The sequence below is a fragment of the Piliocolobus tephrosceles genome, chromosome 20 (assembly GCF_002776525.5).
Source record: "Piliocolobus tephrosceles isolate RC106 chromosome 20, ASM277652v3, whole genome shotgun sequence".
Taxonomy (NCBI): Eukaryota; Metazoa; Chordata; class Mammalia; order Primates; family Cercopithecidae; genus Piliocolobus; species Piliocolobus tephrosceles.
The window spans coordinates 37175930-37201705 of NC_045453.1; the positions used below are offsets into that span (position 1 = coordinate 37175930).

Below are 25776 nucleotides of genomic sequence, written 5' to 3' on the forward strand. Positions count from 1 at the left end.
TCACAAACTAAGTCATAATATTTCAAGTATTGAATCATACAAAATTTTTTTTCAGAATGGAATGAAACTAGAAATAAGTTATGGAAGGGAAACTGGAAAGAGGAAATTATAGAGATCGCAGTTTACCACAACAGAAAGCTCTGAGCAGCAATCCTTGTGGGAACTAGTGTGGGGACAGGAAAGCCTGAACTATAATTTGCAAATTGCTGGAGGCTTAGAGTGGACAAGTCTGAGAAATAAAATCTCCAAGGGGACTTTTCCATTGTGGGATAGCCCATGCTATGGTTTGAATGTGTCCTTTCCAAAATACTATCCCTTGAATGGGATAGTATTAAAAGGTAAGGCCTTTGAAAGGTGATTAGACCATGAGGGCTGCTCCCTTGTGAATGAGATGAACGCCTTTATTAAAGAGGCTACATGTAGTGTTGAGTGCACTTGCCCTTCTGCTTTCCACCATATGAGGACATGGTATTTCTTCTCTCTGGAGGAAGTGTCATTTGAGGCACCATCTTAAAAGTAGAGCCCAGGTCCTCAACAGGCAACCAAACCTGCTGGAACTTTGATCATGGACTTCCCAGCCTCCAGAACTGTGAGAAATGAATTTCTGTTCTGTATAATTTACCCAGTCTCAGGTACTCTCTTATAGCAACACAAGTGGACTAAGACACCACCCTTGTGTGAGTTTTAACTTTTGGAGTTTTATTAGACCCTCACAGTGAATATCACAGAAAAACACCCTCATGCTTCTAGCAGGGAGAGGAGAAAAGGAATCATTTCAAACTATGTCAAAGCATTCTGTTTTCTTAATAAGGTCTGCCCTCAGGAGAAACTATTCAACCAGAGCCTAACGTGATGAGGTTTTGTAAGAGCCTAAGTGTCCTGGAGAAAGGGAAATACCCCAGCAGCCATGGTGTCCCATCTAATGGAGGGGGAAGGAATTGAGAAGCACATGTGAAGTTCACGATACAGAGGCACAGACTCACTAAAAGGCTGACACCTCATCATCTAACCATAAGACTATGGAATGCTGCCCTTCCTTTGCATATGACCACCACATGCCTAAAAGTCTGTTTACTGCAGTCCCTTTTATCAAGTATATTATTTACGGTTACCAATTAAAAATCACGAGACACATTAAGAGGTAAAAAGCACAGTTTGAAGAGACAGAGCAAGCATCAAAACCATAATCTGATATAGCAGAGGCGTTGGAATTAGCAGATTGAGAATTTAAAACAACTAGACTGAATATGCTAAGAGCTATAATGGATAAATCAATTGGCATGCAAGAGTGGCTGGGAAGTGTAAGCAGAGAGATGGAAATCCTAAGAAAAAATCAAAAATACATACTGGACATCAAAAATATTGTAACAGAAATGGAAAATGCCTTTTTATAGAAACACATATTTATGAAAAGTCATTTTAGGCATATTAGTAGATGGACACAGACAAAGCTGAGAAAAGTCTGTTTTCAGCTTGAGGATTTATCAATAGAAACCTGCAATATTGCAAAGCAAAGAGAAAAAGACAGAAAACAGAAACAAAACAGAACGTACAGGAACTGTAGGTCAGCTAAAAAGGTATAAATACGCATAATAAAGACTCTGGAAGGAGACAGAGAGAAAAGAACAGAAGAAATAGTTGAATTTCTAATGACTGAGAATTTCTCCCAAATTAATGTTTGGCACCAAACCACAGATTCAGGACCTAATAGACATCTACAGAACTCTTCACCCCAAATCAACAGAGTATACATTCTTCTCAGCACCACATAGCACTAATTCTAAAACTGACCACATAATTGGAAGTAAAAAAACTCCTCAGCACATGTAAAAGAACAGAAATCATAACAGACAGTCTCTCAGACCACAGCACAATCAAATTAGAACTCAGGATTAAGAAACTCACTCACGGCTGGGCATGGTGGCTCATGCCTGTAGTCCCAACACTTTGGGAGGCCAAGGCGGGTGGGTCATGAGGTCAGGAGTTCAAGACCAGCCTGACCAAGATGGTGAAACCTCATCTCTACTAAAAATACAAAAATAGCCATGCGTGATGGCAGGCACCTGTAATCCCAGCTACTTGGAAGGCTGAAGCAGGAGAATTGCTTGAACCCGGGCAGCAGAGGTTGCAGTGAGCCGAGATTGCGCCACCGCACTCCAGCCTGGGTGACAGACTGAGACTCCATCTCAAAGAGAAAAAAAAAGAAACTCACTCAAAACCGCACAACTACATGGAAACTGAACAACCTGCTCCTGAATGACTACTGGGTAAATAACAAAATTAAGGAAGAAATAAATAAGTCGTTCAATGAGAACAAAGACACAACGTACCAGAATCTCTGGGACATAGGTAAAGCAGTGTTTAGAGGGAAAAGTATAGCACTAAGTGACCACATTAGAAAGTGGGAAAGATCTAAAATCAACACCCTAACATCACAATTAAAAGAACTAGAGAAGGAAGAGCAAACAAATTCAAAAGCTAGCAGAAGACAAGAAATAACTAAGATCAGAGTAGAACTGAAAGAGACAGGGACAAGAACATTGCCTGTTTTTAATCAGGTTCTCACTTAGGTGAGAATGTGACCAGAACTTAGGGCTCCAGCACCACTCTCAGTTTCCATCATTTTGGGTTTCTGGTCTCAGCATGTCGTTCATAGGTTACAGTACCCTCATGGTCACACATTTCTTTCAGGTCCTGTCAATGCAGCTGAAGAGAGACCATTTGACATTCCAGAGATGGCTGCATGCAGACATTTAAAACTTTTGAGAGAATACAGTGCACCAGCGAGACTACTATTATGACTATCGGGAAGATAATATTGAGAGTTTGGAGTATGCTTCTTACCCAGGATCCCCATAAACCAAACCACCTAAAATGAAATAGATCAAAGAGTGAGCTAGATATAGTCTGCTCACTTCACTAAGCCGTCTCTTTTCTAATCCCCTACAAGTGAGTCTCTATACTACCCAACGTTTTCTCCATGTGCCGCAAGTGTTAGCAACTGCACAGATACTTCTGTTTAGCCAGTAAGTAATCTAGAGCAAATCTATTATTTAGCAGAACTTTAAAAGATAATTTAAGGTCTGTTGTGTAACCATAGCCTTTACAGTAGAATCTGCTATAGAGCCTATCATGAGGGATACATTTTTAATCATTGCCTCTTTTACTCTAAACCACGGAAAAAGGACCTAACAAATGATGCCCTTATAGAACAGTGACGCCCTCCTGGCAATATTCTTTTAGCCCATGATGTGGGTTAAGAAGAGTGAACCATGATGTGGGTTAAGAAGAGTGAACTGTTTCTGACTGACTATGAGGCAACGTGTGTACCATTAAAGTTTCTCACCTACATTGGGCTTTCATCTTTCACCTATCAAGGTGTAAGGTTATCCATGCATAAGGCTGGCTGCAAAATCCTTTGCAAATAAAAGTATACCCATAAGTGCACACAACAGACCCCCTTTTCACTTCTATTGTTCACAGAGGCATAAGCAAGGGAAAAATATGCAAATATAAGAGTCTTATGACAGTAGAGAAGTTTTGATCCGTGATCTTAGAAAAAGCTGTTCACATCAAGGATGCCATCTTCTCTGGGAGAGAAACTTCCCTGGTTAGCTTTACCTTAAGTGTTCCAATGGGTGTACAGTTCCAAGAATGTGGAGGGACCCTACTCGGTTGTGAAATTATGAACCCAATGTTCAAGGTCCTGAGGTTTTGTTTCAGTGTGGATGGCAAGGGCTGTCTTTCTCTGATATTCTCAGAAGATCCAATGTTCGGATTGTGAAGGGGTTGATTGTCCTCAGTCCATGAACCATAAAAACCTTTCTTTACCTGGTGAAAATACTCTGTAGCATAATAATCTACTGTGATAGCATTAGCCTTCTTACATAGGAAAGCTTTTATACAACCAGAAAACATGCACTGAAAATGACAATGGAATGAAATTCCTCTATAAATGTTTAAAAGGCTCATCAGGTAGCTGAATGTTCCTGAAGCTTTGATTGCCTTCCCAGGAATATGGATTTGACAAACCAAACATTGGTCATAAACTACTTTAGCAATTTAGAAGTCACTACACCAATATATATTTAATTTCATTCATTTTATCTTTTCCAGGGTGAATCATGTAATGCGGAACTTTTAATTATAAAAGCTATAAGCACTTAGGAAGGACAGAAGCCGTCCTGGTTCTCCATGAGTCCATGCTTAACACTGGACTTACGTCCTCTTGAATACCAGTTGTTTCTCCAATTTAGGTGCACAGCACTGATAACTGACGGGTTACTATAGGTAATTTGACTTAAACCATGGAGTTTATTCAAATTGCATATCTAAACAACTTCAATATTGGCTGATTTAGCATGAAAATCTGGCGAAAAAATTTTCTTGGTATCAATTAATTTTTGTTCTCCTTGGGTTAGCAGTTTTATAAACCATCAGTCCTTTCATTAAAGTTCCAGGAATTCTTACCCAGTCCAAATCATGATTTTAAAGCAACCAGAAATCTGTATTAAAGAGTGCTTTTCAGGGTCCTTTTCATCCTTTCATGAACCTCCTAAAAGATACCATATTCTCAGATTTTGTGTGCTTGCAACGTTTTCAGAAACTGCATCAACATTAAGCAATTAACAGTGGAAATAACTTTAAATAGTCACAGTTAAAGACACAATTGACAAAGCAATCTAGTTATTTCTATGGTTTTAATAACATAATAATCGTAATTATGATTTATAGTATATACTCAGACACATTCGAATTTTAGAATCCCATATAATTTTGGAGCATATATTAATATCATTCACTAAAATATAGCCTGAAGAAACTTACACATTGTTTTTATTTTGGCAATGCTTCCCATGTAACTTAGAATGTCAGATAGTCCTGTTTACCTCTTTTTTGGATGTTTCAGGGACCCTCTGTAGTATCTCAAAGTTAGAGGTCAGAAAAGACCATTTTGAAGCTAAAATTTTGATTTTGGGAAGCCTAACAAATATATTAAATATTTAAAGCACTTGATATAAAATAGAATTCCAGGTCACCATAAGTCATTCATTTAGCCAAAACGATGACTTAAAAAAATTTCTAAGCAAAAAAACTTTACTCATTGATAGAGGGAAGACTTAGCTTTCCAAACAATCTGTCTCTTGTCTTTCCCTTCTTTTTTGGTAGTTTATTCAAAAGGCAAACAAAAATCTTTCATTATCCTTTAATATTACGTGAAAGTCTTGTTCAAGATAGAAAGCCAAATTTCATTCTTGCATTAGTGTAAGTGAGATAGCAACACACGGCCTGGGCGCAGTGGCTCACACCTGTAATCTCAGCACTTTGGAGGCTGAGGCTGAGGTGGGCGGATCACAAGGTCACAAGATCGAAACCACCCTGGCCAACATGATGAAACCTCATTTCTAGTAAAAATACAAAAATTATCTGGGTGTGGTGGCATGGGCCTGTAGTCCCAGCTCCACGGGAGGCTGAGGCAGAAGAATTGCCTCCCCAGGAGGTGGAGGTTGCAGTGACTCGAGATCACACCACTGCATTCCAACCTGCAACAGAGTGAGACTCCATCAAAAAAAAAAAAAAAAATAGCAACACATATAAAGCTGTAATTACACTAATTTAAAAATGAAAATGTTCATATTGAATTAAAAAGAAGAATCCAAATTACCTATTTGAGGAATACTTAAAAATAAGAAATAAATGTTGAAAATAATGTTGCAAAAATATACCAGATAATATTGGAGGTCTCATATTACTCTTGAAAAGTAGAAGACATGTCATTATATCAAGGAACAATAGAAGTTCATTATCAACTGGGTATAGAGCATGAAGATGCTATAATCATCAGAATGTATTCATTTACAATATATGCTATAAAAGCATTTAAAGAAAATAATTGTAAGAATTAGGAGTAGAAATAAATTACTACCTCCTGTAGATTTTTACAAATCTTCTCAGAAATGATCAGTCAAGCAGACCAAAAAAATTAGATAAGTATTAATAACAGTCAGAAGGTACACATACTTTTTGGTCTCACATTGTTGAACACAGAAAAACTTGCATTCACTAGGCCAACCAATAGGGAATCCACAATAGGATCCTGCTTTCTGAACTGCCTGTGGGCCCGCACATGTTAATCGGCTCCAGCAGCCTTTCCCACATGGAACTCCACAAGTGAACAGGGACCCACAGAAACAATTTGAGTGAACATTGTCTTAATTACACCAAGGAAGGGACATAACCAGGAGCAGCCTAGGCGCAGAGGGGATGCATGAGTATGTTGCCTACAGCGGATTCCTCAGGACCTCGGGCTTCGTTCCTCCATGAAATCTGGCTGAATACAGAGTGGGGTCATGCGGGTGTAGACAGCAAGTAGACTTTCTTTCGTGGCTGCTTTATTGCGCTCATAAAAACCCACAAAGCGTGGGCTGAGGACCACAAGCGAAATGACCTGGAGGAAGTTGTGTGCTGTTCTTAGTGTCGTGAGCCCCCTCCAGTTACTGACGCTGGAATCCAGCCCAGCACGTCCTCACACTATTCATCATTGTTAGACCTAAGTTGGTACATAAAACACTGCTTTATGGTGTATTATGACTCCTGTGAAGAATTTGTTATCCCAATTAGCAGAGTTAATCCTGAAATATTTATGCATTTGAGAGAACTGGTGATAAAATACTGTTGTTAATTACAATGATTCTTTCAGAAAAAGTGAATCATATTATGCTGATTTTTTATCATTATTAACAGTGTGGTCTCTTTGATCACAACCACTCTCTCATACACAGTTGAATAATCACGTGGACTTTATTCTGTAATTTCTCATTCTACAAGGTAACTATGGAGCAATTTAAATGCCTATCTAGCTGATGAACACTAATTTCTTTTAATCATGTGATGTGCTATGACAGCTCTCTCCCTTGCAGATGAAGCTCATGGGTTTGAAAATAGCACCCAAAGCATGGCCCTGATAGGAGGCGGCCTCCTGGGGATGAAGAGGCAGGCAGGGCAGCCTTCTGTCTGAGGCTAATCTGGAAGGAACTCGCAGAACAGACTTCAAGTCAACAGTGTTACTTACTTTTTTATTTTTCTCCATCTGCGTCCACATTCACCTACCTTCTCCTCCAGTCTTGTCTAGGATTTTAGCTGGAGTTTTTTATCTGTTAAGATAGAGAAGTGTTTCCCTGACCATTTCACTGTCCAGTGTCCTACTTCTTATCTCATGTCTCCAAGATCACTCAAGCCTGTGTGCCTCCATGTGAGCAGCTCAGACACCCCCTGGGCAACCAACCACCCTGGGAGCACTGTCCTGGCACCTGCAGCTGCCGGCTCTGCAGGCCTTCTCCCCTCACTCCATCACGTTCCCATCTGAAACCCCCTGTTGTCAGAGAAAGCAGAAGCAGATGCGAGCCAGACAGCTCTCCCATGCTTTGTAAGTAGCTTCCAACAATATGAGCCGAGGGCCAAGCACCCTGGGGGGTCACATTGGCCTTTTCCTTCTTTTCTTTGTGTTTTTGTTTGGTTTGGTTTGGTTTTTAATAGAGACAGCATTTCACCATGTTGACTAGGCTGGTCTCGAATTCCTGACCTCAAGTGATCCACCCACCTTCCAAAGTGCTGGGATTATAGGCATGAGCCACTGTGCCTGGCCCCTTTTCCTTTTCAACAGAATTAGTGATGATCTCCTTCCCAAATTTCAGATTTTAGGATCTGTGGTTCAGATACACTATATTGTCCTTAAGCATGTGGTTAAGGAGCTTATATATAGGTAATGTTTGACCTTAAAAATGTTTTTACTTTAATAAAAAATAAAGATATATGTGTGCAAGATGTGAAAGTTGTCAGATTCAAAATAAAGTCACCTTTGCTAAAAAAAAAAAAAAAAAGAAAGAAAAGCAAACTAACAAAAACCACCCTGACACATAGAGCTAGAGAATGCCATGAAGGGAGAGTTGTCCTGCATAAAAGTCCGATAACAGAAATCACCATGAAGTACTCCACAAAAAACACAACCTTGCACAGAGACCATTGCAACCTTACATAAAGCATTTCTGCAAGGACATCTGCCCAGCAACTGCCTTTCCAGCCTCAAACTGGTGTCACCCTAGTTGTGGATCCCTGTAGCCAAGGACAATTATTTCAAAACAATTATGTAATCCTCCTTTTTTTTTCCTTTATTTGTCTACACTTACCTGGCAGGAGAGATACCAAGATCAGGAAGGTGTTTTTCCAAGGGAGGCTCCTTGTGCTCTCATGATCTTCCCCAAGTGTAGGACACTCAACTGCATAATCTGTGTAGTGAGAGATAGGGTTTATGACCTCCCCTGCAAATAAATCATTAATAAAATTTAAAAATGAAAAGCTTTTGTCTTTTTGTACCTCCCCAAATACACACACACACACACACACACACACACACACACACACACACACACAGTTTGCAATGCCACACGTATTCCCATTGCAATACCCTATTCCAGAATAAGTATCATTTGCTTTTAGGGAGACTCTCTGTGCTTGTTATTTAGGTGGACAAAAATTTTCAAAATATCAAATAAAGCCAAAGTACATACAATGAAAGGTAGTCAGACTACCCCAAGGTAAGAAAGTGCCTGGTTTTCTCCCCAGACACACTTGATTCTATCAGCTCTCTTTTCTGTTTTATTTCATTTTTCTTTGTTTGCTTAACTTTTGAGAAATAATGTATGCAAATACAAATACTTCTGCCCATGCATTTTTAAGATAGTATTTTGCTATATAAAAGTAAATTTTCTATGCAAATACAAATATGTTTTTTCCTTTGACACCAATGAAAATATGTATACTATGTATTCTATAGTTTTTTATATTTACATTTTGGAGATAATTCCATAATATCAAAAATAGAGACTTAATTCTTTTTCTAACAGATGCATGATATTTCTTTCTACGAACAACTCTTAATTATTCATCTGGATCCCTGTTGATGAACATTTGCTTAGATCCAGACTTATTCTTACAAAGTCATTCTTGTACGTTTTTGTTTTTCAGGGAAGTGATCATATCTACATGTTAAATTTCCACACTGGAAATGAATGAGACAGACTATGGTTCATTTTAAATTTAGGACAACATTGCCAATTATCCTTTTGAGAGGTTTTATAAAATTGACATGCCAACTAACTACCTTATTTTTCTAAGCAGTTGTTTTCCGGACTTTGTCCAGTGAATTCTGAAAAACCACATTTTCTGAATATTTTTAGTTAATTATTTGGATATTTTCCAATATATAATTACATCTTGTAAAATAGTGATAATTTTATCTTTTTTATTCCATGTATTGGAGCTCTTTTTTGTGTGTAATCTAAGTGACCAGTGTTTCCAGGGCAATAAAAATAAGAGATAACCATGGATATTCATGGTTTGTTTTTGCCTTTAAGGAGAGGAGACCCAGGCATTTACAGACAGCAGGGGTTTGAATTGTCTTTAGAGGCATCTGTGTGGAGACATGGCTACAGATCAGTATGTTATCAGTCAATCCCTTTGTCCTTCTGAGCCTTATTCTTGATGTCTTTTCAGCATTTTTGCAGAGTTATACCCTCTTTCTCCTTTGACGTCTATGATGCAGTACTTCACAGTATCTTATAGATTTACTAATATTGAATCTTTTTTCGAATCCTGGGATGAATTCCACATGGTTGCATTGAGTGATCTGCCAATATCTTACTCCGGACAGTTGCACTGAGAATCTCTCAATTTCTGGACCTGCTTTGTGAGAGTCCAGGACACAGATAGGCTAGTCCTCCTTCCTTTCCCCATTATTGCTCTACAGCAGCATGGGTATGGTACCCCAAGCTTCCCGACTCCAGGTCACCAATCTGTCCTTTCTCACTTGCATTCTAAGATATTAAATTGTCAGAAGAAACAAGCCAAGGAGTAACTGGATGGGCTTCCTCTAACTGAAGACACCAGTGAGAAGGAACAAAGACTTGAGACCACCTGCCGTGGCTCTGCCTGCTCACGTGTGCTTTAAAGCTTAGTCCAACCCCTCTGCAGATGGACAGTCTGATGTCTATTTCTGCCACCATTGTAGCCGCCAATACTTGACCAATTATCCCCATTTATCAGATACACAGCCTGAGGTCTGGCGAGGTAACTGTTGCCTGCAGTCACCAACTAGTGATCCGCTCATCATCTCTGAGCGCTGCCAGGAGTCAGGTCCGCCTGGCTTTGAAACCTGGGCTTTCTTCACAATATCCTGTTGCTGTCTGCTTTTATTTTTATTTTCCTCCAAATGCTTGCCTCCATTTAACATTTAGATGTGTTTCCCTATGTAGGTGTATGTATTCATAAAATAATGCCCCCTCCATTATGACCATTTTGTTACATGTTTGTTTGGGGCAGACTGCCCTTTCCACTGGCATCTTCCAAGGAGAAATCGCAGCTCAGAGACAGGAGCCCTTTACAATTAAATACACTCTATAGGAAATAATTCTTTCCTGGGTTCCTCTCCCTTCTGTGACACATTCCTTGCCTCCTCAATATTTCAGAATCTATCCTTCTACTCCCTCACAATCTATATCTTGTGGCTTTCTTACCAATGTATTGTTTCCACCATCTTTAGGATTCTTGTAACCTCACTAGCAATCCAGGGTGTTCATCCCACTATTATCAGGGGCCTCTGGAAACTGTAGAATGCAGCGTTCGTTCTCCTGGGAATACAGGTTTTTATAATACTTAGGATCACATTATCGTCTAACATTTAAGCCCTCCAGCAAAATATAATAAAGGTTTCAAAATGGAAGTATGTTGTCATATAACAAAATATACTGACATAAGCAACTATGGTAGCTTAGGATAACATTGTGGGTTACCTTCTAATTTATTTGCACAGTGATTAATAAGATAAACTATGGGAAATCAATTTTGACTTTAGGAATTTAAAATTATTTTGAACTAAATTCTGTCACCGTTTGCCCATCACCTAGAGGCCAACAAACCAACCACAAGATTAAGAATGATCTGAGAGCTACTCTAGTATTATTCTACTACCTTATTTTTATGAATCATTATCCATTATATTTTCCAAAACATTTTGATATGGACTATCTACATAAACCCCAATAGATACTAAGGTACTGTTTTCTTGTTTCAGTTTTATCTTCATTCTGTATATGTAGATATTTTTAATTTGCCAAATGCTTGAATACCCTGCACTCATTTGAGGACAGGGAATAGATCTGAAGAAATAGATTCTTTTGCAATCTTTAATCCCCTAGAGCAAATACAATTTAAGAAGTTGACACATCTTTTAAGATAATTTGCACACCAATTACCCTGGAGATTTTATTTGTGCAGAGATTTCTCTGCAAATGTGATACCTATTGACCCAGTTGAGTGGTGCCTTAAAGAAGCTGAGTACTAAAATCATAGCTTCTAAAAGTTTTGCCAGAGTTAAATTCCACTCACGCATCATCTCAATTATTCCAGCTCTGCAGAAAAAAAAGTCGAATGTGTTAGTCTTCTAGTCTCTCGCTGTCACCCCAGCTGGAGTGCAGGGACGAAATCTCAGCTCACTGTAACCTCCCCCTCCCAGCAATTCTTGTGCCTCAACCTGCCAAGTAGCTGGAATTATAGGTATGCACCACCACGCCCAGCTAATTTTTGGTATTTTTAGTGGAGATGCAATTTTGCCATGTTGCCCAGGCAATCTGCCCGCTTTGGCCTCCCAAAATGCTAGGATTACAGGTGTGTGTCACCACACCTGGCCTGACTCACCATTATTTTTAATATGAAGAATACTTCTGATTATGTTTGGAGAGAAATCATATAGACGGTTAAAGTGAAATCAAGTTAATGACATGGATCAGTGTGTGTTGGTCGTGGCAGTGCAAGCGGATTGGATCCCTTAACTAGATCCAAAGCAGGACTAGAAAAAGGACAATTCAAAAGTGAGACTCATTTCTGTCACATTTTGTCAATTAAGTCATGATTCCCTAAGAGATATGAGCTCCCCAGGGTCAGGGGACAGCAGGGATCATAGACACCTAAGGCCAGGAGGAAGCTCACGGGCCCTTCTTCCTCACCCCACTGCCTCCGGACAGAGAGGATGCAGTACCTGTGCCTCCTCCTCTGGTACCTTGCAGATGCTCTGTTTGGAAGATTCCTTTTTTTAAACTTTTACTTTAAGTTCAGGGTACATAAGCAAGTATGTTACATAGGTGAGTGTGTCACGGGGGTTTGTTGTACAGATTATTTCCTCACCCAGGTATTAAGCCTGGTAGTCATTAGTTATTTTTCTGCTCCTGTCCCTCCTGCCACCCCCCACCATCTGCTAGGCCCCAGTGTGTGTTGTTCCCCTCTATACGTCCATGTGTTCTCATCATTTAGCTTCCACTTAGAAGTAACAGCCTGCTGAAGATTCCGTCAGGGCCCTCTACCTGCCATCTGCACTCTACCCCTGGCTGATACTCAGGAGGTGAGTCTGAACTCAATGTGGCTCTCCACGTCAATTCCCGAATTGGCAGCCCAGAGTGTACTTAGCCCTGCTCTCCCCGTTCCAGTCTGAGAGTCCCCACGACTGGATCATCTGTTCCGAGACCACATTCTGAACATGAGGAACCCAGCTGCCACCATGCTGTACCACCCGTGCCTCTGGTGTTGGGTTATGGACTGTGTGCGATCCTAGTACTCCCTTCTGCTAGCAGCAAAACAAGAGTAGTCTGAGAACCCACCTTGGACCTTTTCCTCCAGTCAATATTGAAATCGTAGTCCTCAGCTGTCACTTTTCTAACATCAAGAACATGACCTCAAAGAGAAAGCAGGCTGAGGAGAAGAGCTGATCCTAAATGACTGGGACATCCTGGGTTTCCTGAGAAAAGGGTTTTTTGGAGGGGCGTGTCCAGCCTCACAATTCCCTGGATTTATTCTGGATTTTTCAGAAATAAATAAAATGTGGAGAAACCCATATGTATAGAAATAGCCTCTTAAATTATAAGAGATGCAGCCACGCAGAGATACCCCACCCCTCAGGACCCCAGCTCCATCCCACTGTAACCCTGAGAGCCGTGGAAGCCCTGGGAGCCCTGCAGTCTGTCTCCTCATGAGTTCAAAGAAGTGGCAGCAACATACAAAAATACAGCAGAAATGAATGGAACATGCATTCAATCTCTTACAAAATAATCAAAGTGGGAAATAAAATTCCTAATTTACAGGAAACTTTGAAATCCTCCCAACATTCGCCCCTGTAAAGCTTTTTCACATCCTGGACGACCACCGCCCTGCAGCTCTATCCTCCTCGCTCTCTCCTCCACACCCCTTCCAACCCAGGCTGCCCCATGGTGAGGCTCCTCTCTCCACCCACTTCTTCACCTCTGTGTCAGAGACTTCCTGCTGGCTTCGGTTTTACCTCCCTTTGCCCATCACTCAGATTAGATACAAAAGGAGGGCAATAGACCCAACAAGCGTGAATCCTTAGCATGACAAACACCTAATACTCCGTGAGTTTTCTTTCGTTTCCATTCCATTTGTCATGCAGCAGATTCTATTTTCTAGCACCACAGTTCAGTGTCCTGTTTTCTTGCCTGTATCCGTTTGTCCCCTCGTGCACACACGCACACACGTGTACACACACACACATGCACAGACAGATGCACACATGCCTGCATGCATGCACACACACAGGCATACACACATGCATATGCACACATGCACACACATGCAGGTACACACGCACACACACAAAGTGGATGTCTGGGTCACCTTTAGGGATGATTGTAGTGAATTAACTCTGTTGTCTTCCAGGCTTGTACATGTAAGGATTGAGGATACTCCTGGATTCCATGAATTTCTCATGGATAGAATCCTTAAGGCACAGAATCACAGCTCCTCAAACTCATTGTCAGCCTGGGTAGAGGTTAAGAAATAACAGCAACAAAGTATTTCCAAATATTATGCCTTTTGGAAATCAAATTAAATCTCTACCCAGCTCTCTCTTACTCCAACAAAGGATCGTTCTCAAACATTCATTCTTCCCCAATTGACTCCTGCCATCCGAAATTATTTGCCTGATGTCTATCCCCGGTGAGACAATTACTTTAAATGCTCAAATCATTCTGTGAACAAAAGATCCTGAGGGAAAGAATTTTTAAAAATATAATCAGATCTGGAGTTTTAGGGAGTTTTTATGTAGCTCTGTATAATTCAGTCCTTCTCCAGAGGAGGGATTCTCAAGACAAGCCATGTGGCCTCCTCACGTCCAGCCTGGCCAAGTCTGAAAGTCACCATTCCATCTCCCATGCATGAATGTGTTCCCTCAGCACACATGGGAACTCAGGTTCTACAGAGTCTTTCAGCCTTTAGCCACCACTTCTGCTTTCCCTCCTCACAGAAGATATTAAATAAAATAAACAGTGGAAACATGCCATGGAGATGCCCACAGAATGCAGGGCTGGACATCCTGTCAGTGTCACCAATATGCACTGGTGATGTGAAAATCAGATCTCTGAGAAAACTCAGTATTTTTTAACTAGTCTGAGTTGGGGGATAATCCTGCTTACAAATACATATTCAAAGATGACCGAGAAATAGTTAACTTATTTCATCTTCAGTTTTTCAGCTTAATTTTTGGACAACTATATACCCTCACCTTAGAGAAGGCAGAAGGCATCAACACTTACATTTCTTACATGATTCAACCCCAAAACAGGTCTGGCTGAATTTCAGGATCTTCATGAAACTATCTGTTCATGGCTGTGTAGTAAATAAGTAATCTTACTAAGGGGAGGTCTGATCTTAGTACCCACTCCTGGGCTCCTGAGGAGTAATCTCTAAAGCCTTGGAATATTCTGGTAGTAGTCTTTGCTATTCATAATGGGCCTCCTGGGACCACACCTGCTAGTTTATGCTATGAGTGGATTCTGTATGGAGGCTAACTACTCCAGGAAGACCACTTGAGTGATTAAATGGTTGGGGCTTTGAACTATGCAAGATTAGCTTGAGCTCCTGGAAGGGAGAGCAGCTGGAAAATGAGTTCAGTTATGTGGTTAATGATTTAATTAATCATGCACATAATGCATGATAATAAAAACTCTGGAGACTGAAGCTCAGGTGAGTCTCCTGGTTAACCACACTTTATGTGTATTGCTGCACTTTGATGATGGGAGGGTAATGCACACCCGAGGATGACAGAATTGTTATGTTTGGAACCCTCCCAGACTTCTCCCTATGTTTGTTTTGTTAGCTCGTTCTATTTTGTATCTTTATGCTATAATAAAATTGTAATGCAAGTATACTTTTCTGAGATCCGTGGGTCATTCTAGTGAATTATCCAACCCAAGGGAGTTTGTGGTGACCCCTAAATTCGAGCCAGCTGATATGAAGTAATGCTGGCCCTGGGGACCTAAAACTGCAGCTGGTGTCTGAAGGGAAGACGAATTTGTGGGGAGTAGTCCTTAGACTTCGCAGTTTGAATAAACTCCTTTATAATGGATACAACCAATACTTCCTAGAGCTGTAAATCTTCTGATTCTTCTTCTGGAGGTGCTATTAACACCTCCAGGCTTTATGTTCTGTAGTGGATTCTAGGCCACTAAGGTAATGTGGTCTTGTCAAACCTGAGTTTCCAAGGGATACGATTGAACTGTTTTGGAACAAGAACTTTTAGTGAAATCATGGGACAACCTTCTCCCCCTTTCTTTCCTAACTGTTCCTTGGCCTATAGATTGCTGGTAAAAGAAGAGTACTTTGATAGCTGCTGGGGTTCAGAGGAGAACAGCAGTGCCACAGTTTCAGGAATATCACTGAGCAGGTTTATTTCCCAGCCTTACTAGTCTTCCTTGTTCCTAAGGAGACAGATACCAGGCTCTGGTTGGCCGGTATCCATTCTAGGAGAACTCTGGACTCCCCCTGAATTTGTACCTTCACCATTTCTTCCCCCCTAGCTTCAGTCTTTACATCTGCAAAGTGTGGGAAATGCCAGCACATGGTGGTGATGACATTCATTGTAATGCTAATGGCCCAGACTTCTTAAAGGGACAAAAGTAGTAAATATCAAGGTTTTGCAACAATTGAAGATGCTGGATCAGTGATGCAGGCTCCAGTTCAGGGGTGGTTCAAATGAGGGGGAAAAGCGGTCATGTAAATACAGGTCTCAGAGGAAAAGGCACAGAAATAGATTATATGTGGTCAAGTGGAAGACAGGAAAAGAAAATTCTGCATGGATACACAGCAAAGTTTCTCACAAATAGACTTATTCCTGCAGCATATTTCATGATAACCCTTAGGTTTCCATTTCATTTTTTACCTCGTGATATTTACCCATAGCATGTCGGAGGCAACCCACAGTATGTCAGGGGCAATTTTACCCACAGCATGTCAGGGGCAACTCAGTATGTGATTCACGGTATGACGGTGTGGGTAGCATGTTTCAGAGTCACCAGAAGATGAGAGTAGACTTGGCATGAGGGTTTCAGGGTATTAGGAAGTGAAAGCTTCAAATATTGCAGATATTGAAAAGTTATGGATTTAAACCAGATTATTCCATTGGCATTCCTCTGCATAAGGACAGCAGGTGTCCTGAAGTGAATTAAGTGTGAATGCAACATGTTTAATCTAGTTTGATTCCCTTTTGGTTCTTGGGCCATAGGCAAACCCCTAGGGCTGATTAAACTGTTTGAGAGTGAGAAATACAAATAAAATTCCAAGCCCCCCCACCAACCAACTGAAAAGTCCTCCTCTTGGCCAAGGGGACCCCAGAGAAGTCTTAAAAACTGAGCTCCCAACTGTGACAGAACAGGAGGTGGGACATGCCTCATTACACCCCCTCCCTCACTAACTACATTAGACTTTATTTCTTAAGAGTTAAACAGAATCCAGTGCTTTTGAAAGACAGACTTGCTCCACCACTGATTTCAACAAACCTCCTGATACTGCAGTCAGACCCTCTCCCCTTTTTGCAGTTTCAGAACAACAGCCAACCAGCATTTCCTCCTCATAAGAGATCACGAACCACAACCTGGCTCTGGCCGGTCCATGGAGGCTGCACACAGGGCACCTCTGCATCCTCCATGTCACCTTTTCATGTGTATAACCTAACTCTAATGCATTTAAGTGTTAAGTCTCCACTCCAAAGTGAACACAAGATTTATATAACATGTATGTTTGCTTACTATATATGTGAATGTGAATATCCATAGTTCTTCCCATAACCTGTTCAATGTGTCTTCTTAGCCAGCCGGTTCAGCATAACTTCCTGTCTCATCCGTCCATCTTCAAAGTGCCTGCTTTTGGTTCTGCTGGAGTCTGTGCTTCCCAATCTGTAGGGTGGCCAACCTGCAGGCTGCAACTCTTTATAAGAAATAAAGCTCTCATTTCCAAATCTATAGGTCTTGTGATTTTAAGGGGATAAGGGTGAGGAGCAGATCTAGGCCAGCCAGGGTCTTAAGCACGGAGCTGGTCAGTGCCAAGACCAAAGAGCTAGGAGGCTGCCCCTGGTCATCCTCAGCCAGAACATCCTAAGACCAGAACTCAGTTCCAAGTGAGATCAATGCAGGAACCAGTACAGAGAAATCCAGAGGGAAGATTTAGCAGCCAAAGGCATGCAGGCTCAAAGGATGTGGCCTGGAGATGGAGTGAGTCTTGGGGCCACCAAATATACAAAGACAAGTTGACACTCGGACCCCCAGAAGCAAGAGAAGGACTGTGACTAAAAGATCTTGCCCAAGATCAGGGCCCTGGTCCTCCTGCCCCCTAGCTCCCATTCCTCCATAAGAGCTCTGGCTTCCCCAGCACTTCTTGTCAACCTCATAGATATTCCCAAATCATGTTATGTGACATGTGACAACATGAGACCCATTTTATGGTCAAGTCCTGTGCTCAAGATACACGCTAAGAAGTGATAAAATGTGCAAGTTTCTGACAGCAAAGCCAAGGTTTCTTGCACATTTCCAGTCGATCTCTCTGTGCATCGGTGCTCCAGCCCGGGGACCTTCAAGTCACCAAGCACTGCTCCCAACATCTGAACTTGAACATCTGAGAATGTGGGAGAAGCACTCAGCTGCTAATTTTTTAAAAAATGACTGCTCCTGTTTGCCGAAACGAAAGCTCTACTTGAAAGAACACAAGGATACCAAATGGGCATGGGATGGCAGAAGATGACAGTGTGACAGCAGGGACATGGTGTCTCTTTCACTAATTGCTGCAAACAACTGAATCTTGCCATCGGGGCCTAACCCCAAGAATGTGATACCCAGACAGCTCACAATGGGTCTTATCGTCTTGTCCTGGCTCATCTTCATGGCTTTGCACCCCACCAAGCCTGCTCCTATGATCCGCTGTTTCCCTCTTTCCCTCTTCCTCTCTGATATAGTTTGGCTGTGTCCCCACACAAATCCCACCTTGAATTGTGATAATCCCCACGTGTCAAGAGCAGGGCCAGGTGGAGGTAATTGAATCATGGGGTTGTTTCCCCACACTATTCTCATGGTAGTGAATAAGTTTCATGAGATCTGATGGTTTTATACATGGCAGTTCCTTCACACAAGCCCTCTCTTGCCTGCCACCATCCATGTAAGATGTGACTTTGTTCCTTCTTGCCTTCTGCCATGATTGTGAGGCCTCTTCAGACAGGTGGAACTGTGAGTCCGTTAAGCCTCTTTCCTTCATAAATTACCCAGTCTCAGGAGTGTCTTTGTCAATAGCGTGATAACAGATTGATACATTCTCCCTCCTTCCCCTTCCCTCCTTTCCCCCACCACATGTTCTCACTTCCACTCTTACTCTCACTCTATCTCTGGAAAGTATATAAAAACAGGAGCAAACATACAAATCAAAAAAGTTCATAAGGATTTCCTCGACCTGAACAAACCCTGGGAAAACTGCTCCCATTTGAGGCGAAAACTGCACCTCCTGGCCCTTGCAGTTCGCAGGAGCACAAAAGCTGCACCTGCTGGCCCTTGCAGTTCGCAGGAGCACAATCCCAGAGGCAGGAGCACAATCCCAGAGGAAGGTGCGGAGAGGCTTCGTGGGCGTCTGGGGAGATTATAGTCATGAACTGGGGTTTCTTACATCTCCCTACAAAGAGAGTATAGACAAGGGTAATATAGCTGCTGAGAAATGTGGTTCTCCTACTCCTTTAAAATAACCAGAATGGTTCTGTTTCCAGGAATGTGGAAAATACATACTTTTCCCTGATCTTCCCACTCTGTACAGTTAAAGACCCTGGAAATCATAAATAAAGACTACAAGCAGACTATAAAAGATAAAAAGAATAAGGAAGACCGGCTAGGAACATTAGGACCCAAAGAATGACATGAAAGTCAGCTTCCTGGGTTTTCCTTTTTCCTCCTGTATCCTAGATGTGAAGCTGGAAAGTTGCAACCCAAAAATGCCACCAGGTAAAGACAACAAAGTAGCAGCAAAAACCTACTCTTTCTGGCCAAAAGACTAGTGAATGAGCAGCCCAGCAAGACACAACACCTGTAGGCAATAGCTGCTCTACTCCACTCATCACAGAAAGCAGGGCCAGGTTGGGGGCCTAGACCTCCACCTTCACTGGGCTGTCACCAGGCACATCTCCCTCTCCCTGCTGGGGTGGCAGCTGAGCAGGCCTCATGCAGAGTCAGCTTTCACCAATGTGCAGTAGTGAGGAGGCTCTTCTCCCAGCAGTGTCATTGGAGGCTGTGTGGGGAGCATAATGAAGGCTTCCAGTCTGCCCCACAGAGGGAGGCATCAGGGACATCAGTGGAGGTGGAGATGGGTGGGTGGAGGGGGGGGAGAAGCCAACTTCTGCCCAGCCCAGCAGGAACAGATGCCCCCACCTCCAGAGTTCAAATGAGCCCACATGGGCAGTCTGGATTCTCCGACCCAGCACTGAGGAGGCAGCCCCTTCCTTTCCCCTGCAGAAATGGTGCCAGAAGAGGTCAGCTAAGACAGAAAACTTAAATAAGATCCAGAGTCATACAATATAATATTCAAAAAGTGCAGGTTTCAGTCAAAATTCACTCATCACACAAAGAACCAGGCTGATATCAAACCAAATGAAAAATTGGAATCAATAGATGCCAATGCCAAGATGACAGCTGTTTGAATTAACTTATAGAGATTTTAAAGCAGCCACAGTAAAAATGCTTTCATAAGCCATTGTGAACATGCTCAAAACAAATTTTAAAAAATAGAAAATTTTAGCAGTCTCATTAAAGATAAAGAAGCTATGAAAAAGAATCCTGTAAAAATTTTAGAACTGTAAAACATAATAAACAAAAATTTAAAAACTCAGTAGATAGTAACAACAAAATAATGGATGTGGCAGAGGTAAGCATCAGTGATCTGGAAGACAGAAAAATAGAAATTACCCAATGTGAACAATAGAGAGGCAATAGACTAAAAGTAAAAATTAAACAGAGCCTCATAGACCTATGGGCTAAAGCAAAAGTTATAACATTCAAGTCATCAGAGTCCTGAAAGGAGAGGAGAAAGAGAGGGTGGGCCAAAAAAAAAAAAAAGAAAAAAAAAGAAAAAGAAAAAGAAAAAAGACCTAAAGAAATAATGGCTGAAAACTTCTCACATTTGTCAAAACATATAAACCTACAGATTGAAGAAGCTGAGTAAACATGAAACAGGAAAGCCTCCCCAAATACACACCGAGGTAATGTAGTTCATCAAAGTAGTCAAAATTCTGAAAACTGTAGGCCAAGGAGAAAACTTGAAAGTAAATAAGAGGGAAATGACACAATGAAAGTAGAGAAAAAGTAATTCAAAAGACAGTGGAATTCTCATTAAAACCACAAAGACGAGAAGAAAGTAGAACATTTTTTTCAAGTGCTGAAAGAAAATAACTGTCATCCCAATATCCTATAGTTGACAAAAATATCCTTCAGAAGATATAAAGACATTCCCAGATGAAAGAAGACTTAAGAGAATTTGTCACCAACAGACCTACCCTAAAAGAATGGTTCACAGAAGTTCACTGAACAGAGCAAAAATGACAAAAGAAGGAATCTTAGAACATCAGGAAGAAAGAAAGAACATGGAAAGCAAAAATATGGGTAGATACAACAGTCTTTCCTACACTTCTTGTGTCTTCTAAATTATGTTTGAGGCTAAATGAAAAATTATAACTTTGTCTAATGTGGCTCTATGTAGGGTAAATATTTAAAACAATTATATTATAAATTGGGAAAGGTAAAGGAATATACAGGATGGTTCCTTTTATAGGAATTGATAAAATGATGACGTTAAAATATATACATATATATAGAGAGAGAGTCATACCTAGAGCAAACACTAAACAATGTTCAAAAAGCTATACAAAGAACTACACTGAAAATCACTCTAAATAAATAAAAATGGGATTCTAAAAAACATTCAACTGACCAGAAATCGGGAATAAACGTTTAAACAAAAACTACAATAGCTACAAATAAAATAAAATATGTAGAAATTAACTTAACCAAAGAAGTGAAAGATCTCTACAATAAAAACTATAAAACATTGATTAAAGAATTTGAAGAGGACACCAAAAAATTGAAAAAGATTTCATGTTCATGGATTGGAAGAAAGTAGAGTTAAAATATCCATAGTATCTAAAAGTCAATGCAATATGTATCAACGTATCATTGACATTCTTCACAGAAATAGAACCGCAAAAGACTCAGAACAGCCAAAGCTGTCCTAAGCAAAAATAATAATAAAACTGGAGGAATAACATTACCTGACTTCAAATTATGCTACAAGGCTATAGTAACCAAAACAGCATGATGCTGGCATGAAAACAGACACATAAACCAATGGGACATAGTAGAGAACCCAGAAATAAATCCATACATCTACAGTGAACTCGTTTTTGACAAAGGTGCCAAGAACATACTTGGGGGGAGGGACAGTCTTTCAATAAAGGGTGCAGGGAAAACTGGATATTTTTATGCAGAATGAAACTAGAATCCTATGCCTCACCATATACAAAAATCAAATAAAAAATCAAAAGACTTAAATCTAAAACCTCAAACTATGAAACTACTACTAACAGAACAGAGTGGGGAACCTCTCCAGGACGTTGGACTGGGCAAAGATTTCTTGAGTAGTGTCCCACAGACACAGGCAACCAAAGCAAAAATGGGCAAATGAGATCGCATAAAGTTAAAAAGCTTCTGCACAGCAAAGGAAACAATCAACAACAAAGTGAAGAGACAACCCACAGAATGGGAGAAAATATTTGCAAATGATCCATCTAATGAGAGATTAATAACCAGAATATATAAGAAGCCCAAACAAATCAATGGGAAAAAAATCTAATAATCCGATTTTAAAATGGGCAAAAGATCTGAATAAACATCTCTCAATGAAGACGTACAAATGGAAAACAGGTATATGAAAAGATGCTCAGCCTCACTGTTCATCAGAGAAATGCAAATCAAAACCACAATGAGATATCGTCTCACCACAGTTAAAATTGCTTTAATCCAAAAGACAAGCAATAACAAATGCTGACAAGGATGTGAAGAAAAGGGAACCCCCACACACTGGATGTAGGAATATCAATTCATATGATTATGGTGAACAGTTGAAGGCTCCTCAAAAAACTAAAAGTAGAACTACCATATGACCTGAAAATGCCATTCCTACTTATATACCCCAAATAAAAGAAAGCAGCATATCAAAGAGATATCTACACTACCATGTTTTCTGGAGCACTGTTCACAATAGCCAAGATTTGGAAGCAATCTAAATGTCCTCAACATATGAATGGATAAAGACGATATGGTATATATATAAATTGAATTACTATTCAGCAATAGAAAATAGTGAGATCCTGTCATTTGCAACAACAGAGATAAAACTGAAGGTCATTATGTTAAGTGAAATAAGCCAGGCACAGAAAGACAAACTTTCCATGTTCTCACTTATGTGTGGGGGTTAAAAATTAAAACAACTGAACACATAGAATGGAAGGATGGTTACCAGAGACTGGGAAGGGTAGTGCAAGGGTAGGGAGGATGTGGGATGGTTAAGGGGTGCAAATATATAATTAGAATGAATAAATAAGATCTAGTATTTTTTAGCACAACAGGGTAACAGTGAAACTAAAAAGAGAATAACAATGGAGAAGATGAAAGAAGTCAAAAATAATTTAATTATATATTTAAAAATAACTAAAATAGTATAATTGGATTGTTTTGTAATACAAAGAACAAATGCTTAAGGGGATAAATACCCCATTTACCATGATGTGATTATACGCATTGCATGCCTACATCAAAATATCTCATGTTATACACAAATATGTGCACCTATTATGTACCCACACAAATATATTTTTTTAGAAAGACAGAGAGGAAAAACAAAAACAAAACATAAAATGTGAGACAAGCTCTAAAATGTCAATAATTATATCAAATGCACAGTATCTAAATATATCAATTAAAAGACTGAGAGTAGTACCGTGGATTAAAAATTTAAAGAAACATGTTAGCCAACTACATACTATCTATAAGAAACTCATATCGAATATAACGATATTGGCAAGTTAAAAATAAAAGGATGGAAAAAGATATATCATGCTAACAGTAATTAAAGGAAAGCAGAACTGATTATGTTAATATCATATAAAGTAGACATCAAAGAAAATTGTCAGAGACACAGGAATACTATGAAATTACAAAAAGGTCAATTTACCAACAGGGCCTAGCAATTCTAAATGTGGGTACATCAAGCAACAAAAACTAGTTTTTAGCATACTGAAAGCTATGTAAAGCAAAATCTGATAGAATTGAAAGGAGAAATAGAAAAATCCACAATTAGAGTTACAGATTTCAAAACTCCTCTCTCAACAATTGATAGAACAACTATACAAAAAAATCAACAAGGGTAAAGGGTACAGAAGAATTCAACAACACCATCAATCAGCAGGTTCAAGTCAACGTTATGGAACACTCCACCCAACAGCAGAGTATCCATCTTTTCAAGTATTCAAACAGCATATACCAAGATAGACCATATCCTAGGCCACAGAACAAACTTCACTAAATTTTAAAACACTGAAATCACACATTGTGATCTCTCCCATCATAGGGAATCAAACTAGAAATCAATAAAAGAAAGATAAAGGAAAATCTCTGAACATTTAAAAACTAAGCAACTTATTTCTAAATAGTTCATGGATCAAACAGGGAAATAAAAAAGATTTATTGGACCTATAGAAGGTAACGACACACAATGGGGCGTAGCAGAGGGTGGAGGGTGGGAGGAGGGAGAGAATCAGGAAAAATAACTAATGGGTACTAGGCTTGATACCCGGATGAAGAAATAATCTGTATAACAAATCCCCATGACACGAGTTTATCTCTACAACAAACCTGCAAATGTACCCCTGAACTGAAAACAAAAGTTAAAAAAATTAAAAATATTTCTTAAGGAGAATGAAAAACAAACTAAACTGAATAAAAAAATCCAATGTATCCAAATTTGTGGGACACAGCTTTAGTACAAGAGGAAACTTTCCAGCACTAAATGCAAGTATTAGAAAAAAGGAAAAGACTCAAATCAATCTAAGCTCCTACCTCAAGAACACAGAAAAAGAAGATGAAAATAAGCCCAAAGCAACTAGAAAGATAAAAAGAATAAAGGACAAAAATCAGTGAAACTGAAAAGAGAATAACAATGGAGAAGATAAATAGAACAAAAACTTCATTGACTGAAAAGGTCAACAAAACTGACAAACCTATAGCAAAACTGACAAAGACATAAGAGAGAAGACTCAAACTACCAATCTCATGAGTGAAATAGGAGATATTATTGTAGACCTTTGAGGCATCAAGAGGAGAATATAGCAATACTAAGAACAACTCTGTACTCATAATTTGACAACTCAGATGAACAGTTCCTCAAAACACATAAACTACCACAGTCAAACCATAGATGATTTATATAGCCCCATAATGATAAGAAAAGATGACATAGTTCTCAATTCATCTTATAAAGTTGGAATGAACCAAATAGCAAAACTATACAAAAACAGTAAAGAGAAAGCAAAAACAGTAAAGAGAAAGAAAACTAAGACCAATATCTCTTGTGAAAATAGATAGAAACATCTTTAACAAGATAATAGCAAATATATAAAAAGAAGTAAACACCATGACCAAATGAGTTGTAATCCAGGGATATAATCCGGTTTAAGTATTAAAAAAGCAATTAATGTAAACCACCAAATCAACAAGCTAAAGAAGAAACTGTATGTGATCACACCATTCAATGGAGAAAAAGCGTTTGACAAAACCGAACATCCATCTATGATAAAAAAAAAAAAACTCTCCTAAAATATTAAGAATAGAGGAGAACATTCTCACTTTGATGAGAACGTCTATTATGGACGTACAAGTTGAAAGTAGCAGGATGGAAGATGATACATCATGCAAACAGTAATCAAAGGAAAGCAGGGGTGACTGTATGAAAACCAAACATAATAGACTTCAGAGCAACTGTATCAAAAACAGAATTTAATGAATTAGAAAAAAAGAAATACAGTAGAACCAACATGTAAATTTAAAACATAATGCTTTGATTCTATTTCCCATAATAGAGAGAATACATTCTTAACTTGGGGTAAGCACAAGTACACCTTAGAAGAAATGATGATTGGAAAATAACTGTTAAAAGAGAGAAAAAATATAACATTCAAAGGAGATTCATTTACTTAGCTCTACACACACAGAAAAAAAATGTAAATCTGATGAAATAGGTAATTTTCTACTGGTAAATATTATTTACCAACTGATCACAGTAATGATATGAAATCTAAAAGAGAAAAAC

General features: G+C 39.6%; 1 pseudogene; it reads left to right on the forward strand.

The window, feature by feature from the left end:
- The first annotated feature begins 8178 nt into the window (after positions 1-8178).
- On the forward strand, positions 8179-8322 carry LOC111527263 (annotated as a pseudogene).
- Positions 8323-25776: the final 17454 nt, after the last annotated feature.